We start from the raw sequence: 9,017 nt of genomic DNA, 5'->3' as shown, positions 1-9,017 counted from the left end.
GGAAATAGATTCCGGAAATGGAAATTTAATCGGAAGCGTATCGTACGAATTAGCATCGGACGAGGCCTGCCGGACGAAGGCCCAGCACGAAGCCGGGCCATCGCCCAGCAAGCACGCACGCCACAAGCCCAGCGCGCACCAAGGCCACGGATGCGTGGGCCGCGCTGCATGGGCTGCTGCTCGCATGCGCATGGGCAGCCCTTGTGGCTGCCGTGTGTGTGTGTGAGTTTGTGCTCATGCGTGATTCCTAAAACTGCAAGAGTTAGTGTGTGATTAAATTCCTATTCCTAATTAGATAAATTAATTAAATAGAATTCATGTAGGATTCTAATTTCAATTAATTCGTATCCTACTAGGATTGCGATTCCTTTTCCATAACTCTATAAATAAAGGCCTAGGGGTCATTATTTACACACAAGTTTTTAAGTATTCAAAACTAAGATTTTTAAGCAGAAAAATCAGCCAATATTCTTGCCTACCCAACCGAAAATATTAGAACCTTAAGGGCGATTCTAGTTGGTCAATCTTAAGGCGGATCCGGACGTGCTGTGGACTATCTACGGAGGGACGACACTTGGAGTCCTAAAGACTTGTTCTTGTTCGGTTCGGGCGCAGCTAGGGAAGGCACGCAACAAAGAGTATGCATCTAAATTATGCTATATGATTATGTGTAAATAATATGTTGTCCTGGGTTAATGGTTGTTTCCGCATGATCTATGTAATGTCATATGTATCATAACCTAACAGATATCAATGTATCTAGGTAATTCTTTGCTTAAAAGTTACCCTTTTTTCTTGTTAAAGTTGATCATATACAAGTAATGTTGTTGTATAGTCTTTGTCGTAAACCAATGAACCGTATTGTCTTTGGTGGTTGAACCTCATGATTTTTTACCAATAATTTATTTTAAAAAATATATTGACTTCGAATGGCAAAATATACTTTGGTAAGTCTTAATTGCGTTTGCTCTTCTGTAACACCCTAATAATTCCTTACTTTTATAAAATCATTTTCCAACTTAAAATAAAGGAATTACTAAAGCATTACCGCCATCGTGATAACGGTTAAGGCTATTACCAGAATTACGCAGCGGAATTTAATGTCAACTAACTTTTAAAAACATAATTAATGAAATATCGAGGCCTCCTACAATTTGGAACCATAATGGCCCAAAAAACAAAACATAAATAGTTCAAACATTTCAAACATAATTAAAGTATTATTAAATAGTTTAGAATATGAAAACATGCAACTCTCTCGATCATCCCAAGCCACATGATTCCGATCTACCAACCTGCTATATTATTCTACTCCCTATCAATGCAAGTGCAAATGATAGATCATCATAGGGTCATTAAGGCAAAGGCCATGAGCAAAACACACAAAGCACGTAGTCAGCAAAAGCTGAGTACTTACAAGAATAGGGTGAAATGAAACTAAAACATGCATCACTCACTAAGTACTAACCAACATGCAAAAGCCATATAATATTAAACAATCAATCATGAATACAAGACTCGACTCTTGACTCACAATTTAATTAGAATAAGCTTCGAACGGGCCAAAAGTGTAACACCCCAACAATTCCCGTTTTCTAAAATAACCCTTTTATAAATATAACTATAGAGAATTATCGAAGTATTATCGCCCGTGTGAAAACGTAATGGCTTATTCAGAATTTTGCAGCGGAAAACATAAAACTAACTTTTAGGTTTATAAATAATCGATTACATATTAAGTTCAAAAACCAATTAACGAAAATAAGGAATCACGAATAGTACGACAAATTTCAAGTCCAAATTAACAAATTAAATCACTTAATTAAACAAATATAACTACAAGCTCTCTAATCCCGATCCCAATGATGCATCATCTTCAAACCTGTAGATGGGCAACGCTTATTGATCCTTAGAGACTGCTCACCAAAAATGGGTCATCACAGGATCAATAAGGCATAGCCATGATCAACACACACAAACAAAGCACGTAATCAGCAAAGCTGAGTACTACATACTAAAACAATAATAATCCTAACATGATACTATTAAACGATCAATCCTAACATGACACTAATGAACATAAATAAGGGCAGAAAAAGCATGATAATCTGACGACCATACTTAACTAGACTAGGCTAGACTGGACTAGACTTTTATAACAATAATATTATTTTAATTGAAATAGGCAATGGACCGAGTTTCCTAGCTAGACGAGGTACGGGCGCGACTCCGTAACCTCAGTGACCTGCGATATCGAGGAACGTTTGACTGAAAATAGGACGCGGTGATCAATCCGGTCCGAATGAAAGGCCATGGGCTACCACCATGAACCCCAACTCCTGTTTGTCCGTCACTTTAGACGTGCACAGTCTAAAGCTATTGCTACTCAGTTTCACTTTACATGATTTACAAATTGACACCCTGTTATGACTCAACAATCACATAAGGCATGCAACTCACATTTATTTATAACTGTTTTTATCTTGGAATTGAGTAAGTGATCACAAGGCATCAAACAAGACTCATTCCAATTAACTCCAATCTTTTCTTTAATACTGATCAACCCCTGAATATGGGTATAAGGTTTCAACTTACTAAATAAGGTCCTCCGCCCTCATAAAGTAGTGAAAAGCTAAAAGGGAACAACAATTAACTGATCTGAATTATATACTAAATAATCTAGTGTTCCCAATCAAACATGTTTGCATCAATCTTCCATACTAACATGTTATAATCCTCCAAATGCAATAAAAGTTTAATATGTTCATCCAACAGTATCAAACATGCCATTTCAACCTGACTAAGTTCATCAACAACATTAACATAACCAAGTTCATCAACAATTCAACATGGTTTCAACAATTAGCACACATTCCAAGCACACAGGTATGTACGTACCTTGTGTAAACAAACTGATAGACCACTTTAACACTTACAAAAGTCGCCTAAAGAGAATTCTCCGCCTAAACAACCAACAAGTAATCTCAATCAATTTCTAATCATTGGCAACCATAATAAAGCATTCTAAATGCATCATAAACATATTTAGAACTTTCCCCAATATCAAAACTTAAACATTTGCTTTCCTAGCATCATAGTTATTGAACTAGTGATTGAAATTCGTTGAAAACTTTTTGCAAACATCGTACTTTAAATTTTCAGCAATATAAATTCATTTAAAAGCTTCACCAAGGTCAATCTACGTTCCCAGTATCCCAAAACAACCAATTCAATAATCCATACTCAACCTACCATGATTAATAATTATAAAAACCTTGAATTTCATACTTTAAACAATCAAAAAACAATATTTCAATGTAATTAGATAATCTGAAAATTAATAACTTTATTATAAAATTCATATAATCTTAAATTTATAATTTAAATCACAAAACCCATAACTTTAATTCAAGAAAACATAATTCAAATTAATAAATCATGATAAAGCCCTAACTTAATTTTAATTACTCAAAACTAAAAATTAATTCGTTTTTAATCTCAACATCAAATCTGAAAATCATATTCACCATAAAAATTATAAATTTTATTTAAGAACATAATCTAAATTACAAATTTTAATTTAAAATAATTAGTTACTTAGGGTTTAAGAAAGTAACCAATTCAATAAGGAGGATAGAGGGTTGACCGGCGGACGGTGGTGGCTCGCGGCAAGGGCTGGGCACGGTGGTTGCGTGCGGTGGCTGCTGTGCGAACCGGGGTTGCGTGCGTGGTGCTGCGCGAACGGGGTTGCTGCGAAAACGCAAGGATTAAGGGAAGCTCGAAAACAAACAGAGGGGAAGGGGAGAATCGAAAGAGGATGAGGAGAGGACAGGGCTTACCGGCGGGAGCGGTGGTGGTCCGGTGGCTGGGCAACAGCGAGGGCGACGGCGTGGAGGAGAGGAAGGAGAGATGGCTGAGTTGTGCGTGAATTGAAGAATGAGGGCTTCTCTTTTTTTCTTCTTCTTTTGGTTTCACGTAAGAGTAGAGGAGAGAAAGGAGTATTTGTTGGGTTTATTGGTTTGGGCTATGCCCAATTGGGCTAGGAGTAGGAATTTAGGTGAATCCAAATATTTAGTACTTGTTTTCTAATTTCAATAGAACGTGGTTTCGTAATTCGAAATCGTTTTAACGTACAATTCGAAAATACATTTTGATTTCGTAAATCATTAAAAGTATTCCAAATGAAATAAAATAATTATATTTTAATTACATATTCATTTCTAAAATCTGCAAATTATATTTAAATATATTAATATACGTTAAAATATATAAACAAAATGTATAAAATTACGGGGGATTACAAAAAGAATATTCCATAAAGGAAAAAGGTGATGGGAGCCAACCATACACCAAACAATAAATAATAAATTCGGGCCATACCGAGTGTCGGGCCATACCGACGGAATTCCTGCGCATATTATAAATAAAACAACGTCTTGTATCATTAGTAGGAGTACGAGCTTTCCGGCAAGACTCCCCCCATAGTTCATACTCAAGGTATATACGTTCCAAAAGTTTTGAAGCTTGTTCCGGTTGCACTTTACGTTTATTAATATTTTATTAAAGGCGAACTCAAGACTCACCAACATGCACACATACAATTAATAAACAACAACCAAAACAATCTTATTTTAAATTCTTTAGGACTTGTGATCAATAAGGCAAGACACTTGTGAAATTACTACTATGTTCCTCCTCACCAAAGTGAGACTCCACATCATGCACATTAACATGAGGGTTGTGCCCTTGCACGACAAATCCTAATTCATTTCATACATAATATTCCCAACTGAACCCTACATGTGTGGTGGCTTACATGAGCTAACCCTTCACATGTGGTAAAATAAATAGTACAACGAGGTACAAATAATTGGCTCAAAGTATGCTAGACATCCCGTACAATAGCATACAAATAAATAATCCATCCCTTGCATGTGAAACAAACCATACATGCATAAATATTGAACAACATGATTGACAATGAAATCCATACTTATAATAATTTCAACATGCTTGTTCAACAATTAATCCAATAAATCCAACATCACAAATCACATGCTCGTTCACCAAGATAAACATGATTCCACATAATATAATTCACATCATCAACAATCATGTAATGTCATTGACAAAAGGTGTGGTCGCCCTAGACTTGTACGTACCTTGAATACCTAAGCGTAGGGGCCACTTTGCAATAACGAGCACTCAACTAGAAATCACCTCCTATCATCAAAATAATGAAACTTAAATTATTTCCATGTTCATTAAATTTCCAGCAACTTTATAAAATTTAAAACCTCCTTTAAACTTTAGAATTCAATCGTTTTTCAATAATATAATCGTCTCAATTTGCAAAATCAATCCCTAGTACAAAAACATACTATTTCCGCCTTTAAAACCAATAAAAATCAACACTTTAAGCCTTTATTCAAATCTGAAAATATAATTGATTATCATAATTAAAATCATCATCTAATTATGTAAATCAATTGACTCATTAGGTCTAGGTTAAAACCCTAACTTGAAAATCCCAATAAAACTAGTTTATCATCATAAAAATCAATGCTATATATATATATATATATATATATATATATATATATATATCTAAAGAGTTTCTAAACTCAGTGGGAGCTTAGTGTTTGTTATTCAACAAACTAAGGCCCAAGTATAGATATATGTTTCATTGTGATTTATTCAAATGAGACACAAGGGTATTGTTTCTACCACGAATTTTTGAGAACATAATGTTTGTTTGCTCGAAATAATGTCCTTTTGGAGATTCGTTTCCAAAATGACAAGTGGGAGAAAATAGACCTCGAAAGTATTCGAGGCGAACAACAAACATAAACGGACATTCCGGAGGCTTTTCAAAGTTCTTTAGAAAATCCGAACACGTATTCTTTAAGGACTTTAGAAGTGGCTTTTAAGAATAGACATCTCTTAGAAGACTTTACAAGTGCTTCAAGGAGAACAGAATATTCAAAGGACTCTCAAAGTGCCTGTTGATATTCTATTGTTTGATGTTCTATACCCAAGTAGACATAGAGTTCAAGTCACTGAAACTATGAGATTCTTCTATTAGATAGTGAAGAAACATAGAGTTCAGGTCACTGAAACTATGAGATTCTTCTATTAGATAGTGAAGAAACCTACAACTTGCAGTCAAACTATTATCAAGATAATAATGAGTATGTGACTTGTAAGAAAGCTATGACGAAATATAGATTCCCTAAAATGGTTAGAGGCCATATATAGACTTAATGTTTGATTCGTTAAAGGCCATAAAAACATACTCAATGTTCTGATAACAAAATTGAAATTTTGTTGATTTGCAAGAATGATTTACATCTATTGGTTGCAAATCGGTTTTAAGGATAAAAACCATCAAACATGGAATTGTGTTCACACACAAAGCTAGTTTAGTTGCTAAAGGTTACAAGCAAATTCATGGCATGGATTGTGTTGAAACCTCATGCATAATCTTAATGCTCAAGTCTATCATTCAAGCAATGATTTCATATTGGTACATATGGTAATTGGATGACAAAACATCTTCCTCAATCAAATGTTGGAAGAAACTATGTACATGGTATGTCATAGGATTTGTGGATCCAAATAAATGCTTGAAAAGGAAAGCTAGCTTATGAAATCTAAGTACAGACTTAAGCAAGCAATTGGGAATTGGAACTATATTTTAGTGAAGCTAATAAAGTATTTTAGTTTCATAAAATGTACATGATTCTTATAGATGTATAAGAAGTTTAGTGGGAGTACATAAAACTTAATTGGTCCTATGTGTATCACACACATATCTCTCTATTGCGAAATAACATTCAAATGCTAAATGACTTAGATTTGAAATTATTTATCAATAATGGACCAAGGCGAAACTTAGTACATACTGGGTATTAAGATCGATTCACAAAGATCTTATAATATTGTTTTGGATTAAGTAATGACATTTACTAAATCAAACACGAAAGACTCCATTGCAGATATTCAACTCATATGAATAAATCTAAGTAATGAATGTTTGAACTATGTATAAGCATTTACTAAGTTAAACATCAAATAATCTAATGAGATTCTTCACCTATATTATATATCAAAAACAATTTAGCTGGATTTAGTATCTACTGAAACTAGATGAGCTAAAAGTTACATGAATAGAATTCAATTGGGAATTATTCTGCAAAAGAATTTATCATGTATGATATAATATGAGGATCGCCAAAAACATATCGTAAGGCTTTAGGCATGACGAACATATATCAATCTCTATTGATCTAAGTGAAGATCAACTAGATTGATATCAAGAAAAACTTATGGTACTTGAAGAGGTACATAAGAATAGTTCTTGATTTAAGGAAATAAAGATATGCTAAATATTGATGCTACACGCATAAACACTGGCAAAGGATCAAGCAAGATCCTTTTGGAGTTAACCATTGGCAAGGATGAGCTATAGAGCATCGTGTTTTGAAATGGCAACATGGATTAGAGACCATGAGTTGTTGCGTGGGAAATTAAACATGAATTTCTATGTTCTGAGATACAGATGGAAAGTCTTCCACATATCTATGAACTGCTTGGATAAGTAAATCCAAACAAAGCATCACTAGCAACCTAAACAGTTGAAGTAAAAGTAATTATTGCCTAAGAAGCAATGAAACAGAGTTATTTATGTTAAAGAGTTCACAGAACTTGGGTGGATCACATGTCTTCTAACTTGATGGTTCTTCATTGCAAAATGCGTAGAACCACTATTGTAGCAAGAAAGACTAGATCACAAAATAAACATACTCAAAAGATCTTATCATCTATCTCGAAGAACATTCGATTAAAAGGATATTAAGATTGGCAAAGCATGATAACTAAACCTATACAACAAGTGAGAAGCAACACTCACATTGTAGCACTGGAAATTAAGCATAGCTTTGAATTCCATGAACTGTTTTAAAGATGGGTTTGAGGCCCATGGTTGTAAAACATTGGGGTTGAACATTTATCATATATGAAATGTATTTTTCATACTCCATTTAATCTTGGTTTAGTATTAAATGATGAGTCCTTTCAATTTGACAATATATTCAAGATAGACTGTTAGGACCAGTCCTGTGACTAAGAAATGTCTATCAAGTGAACTTGAATGTCAAAAGTTGAAAAAGGTGTAATCCCCCGTAAATTTAGAAACATTATTTATATATTTTAACGTATATTTAATTATATTTAAATAAGAATTTACGAATTTTAAAAATATATATATTATTAACGTATATTTATTTTATTACTTTTTTTAATATTTTCAATGAGTTACGAAATCAAAATAATTTTAGAACTTTAAGTTGAAAAGAAATTGAATTACGAAAAATGATTTAATTAAGAAAACGATCCTATTCAGTTTTGGATTCGAATCATAAAAATCAAATCCTATTTCTAGCCCATTTTACAAAGCCCAAACCATTAGCCCAAACAAATCCTCATTCCCTACCTCTAATTCACGTGAACCAAAACCCCTTCACTATTCACGTAAAGAAACAAGAACCCTCAAAATTTTCCTCCTCCCTCACACTGCCGTTTCTCTCTCCTTCCTTCACGTTCACTGCTTCTGTCAGCCACCGGACCTTCATCTCTGCCGCTGCCGGTAAGTTACCCCTCTCCCTCGACCGTCTTCTTCGTCGTCCTCTTCCTTCTCTGTTTCTTACTTTTTCCTTGCGTATTTCTCTCCTCCTTAATGTCCTGTTTTCTTGCACAGCCACCAAAGCCGCCGCACCACCGCCCAACTCCCCCGTCGCGCTGCACTGCCGCCGACGAGCCTCGCCCTTCCGTCTCCCTCTCGTTTGTCTCTCCTCTTTTCGCCTTTTGCTCGCTGCTGGGTGCCCTTCTTTCGCAAGCAACCAACGCCGCCGCGACCCACCTGTACCACCATCTGCGGTGTCCATCCTCTGTGGCCGCGCCTCCCTGTCTGCTGCCGCCGCCCTTGTCCGCAGGCCAGCACTCATCCCCTCCTTTCA

The 9,017-nt window shown here is 35.1% G+C and overlaps 1 long non-coding RNA gene across 1 annotated transcript; it reads right to left on the bottom strand.

The window, feature by feature from the left end:
• Positions 1–1,660: 1,660 nt before the first annotated feature.
• LOC130459270 (uncharacterized) lies at positions 1,661–4,285 on the bottom strand. The gene is made up of 4 exons (XR_008918550.1): positions 3,840–4,285; positions 3,618–3,750; positions 2,899–2,963; positions 1,661–1,916 (listed from the first exon to the last, which is right to left on the bottom strand). It is a non-coding gene; the product is annotated as an uncharacterized lncRNA (long non-coding RNA).
• Between the last annotated feature and the right edge of the window lie 4,732 nt (positions 4,286–9,017).

The sequence above is a fragment of the Spinacia oleracea genome, chromosome 4, assembly GCF_020520425.1.
Source record: "Spinacia oleracea cultivar Varoflay chromosome 4, BTI_SOV_V1, whole genome shotgun sequence".
Lineage (NCBI taxonomy): Eukaryota > Viridiplantae > Streptophyta > Magnoliopsida > Caryophyllales > Amaranthaceae > Spinacia > Spinacia oleracea.
This window is presented reverse-complemented; position numbering and strand designations above follow the sequence as displayed.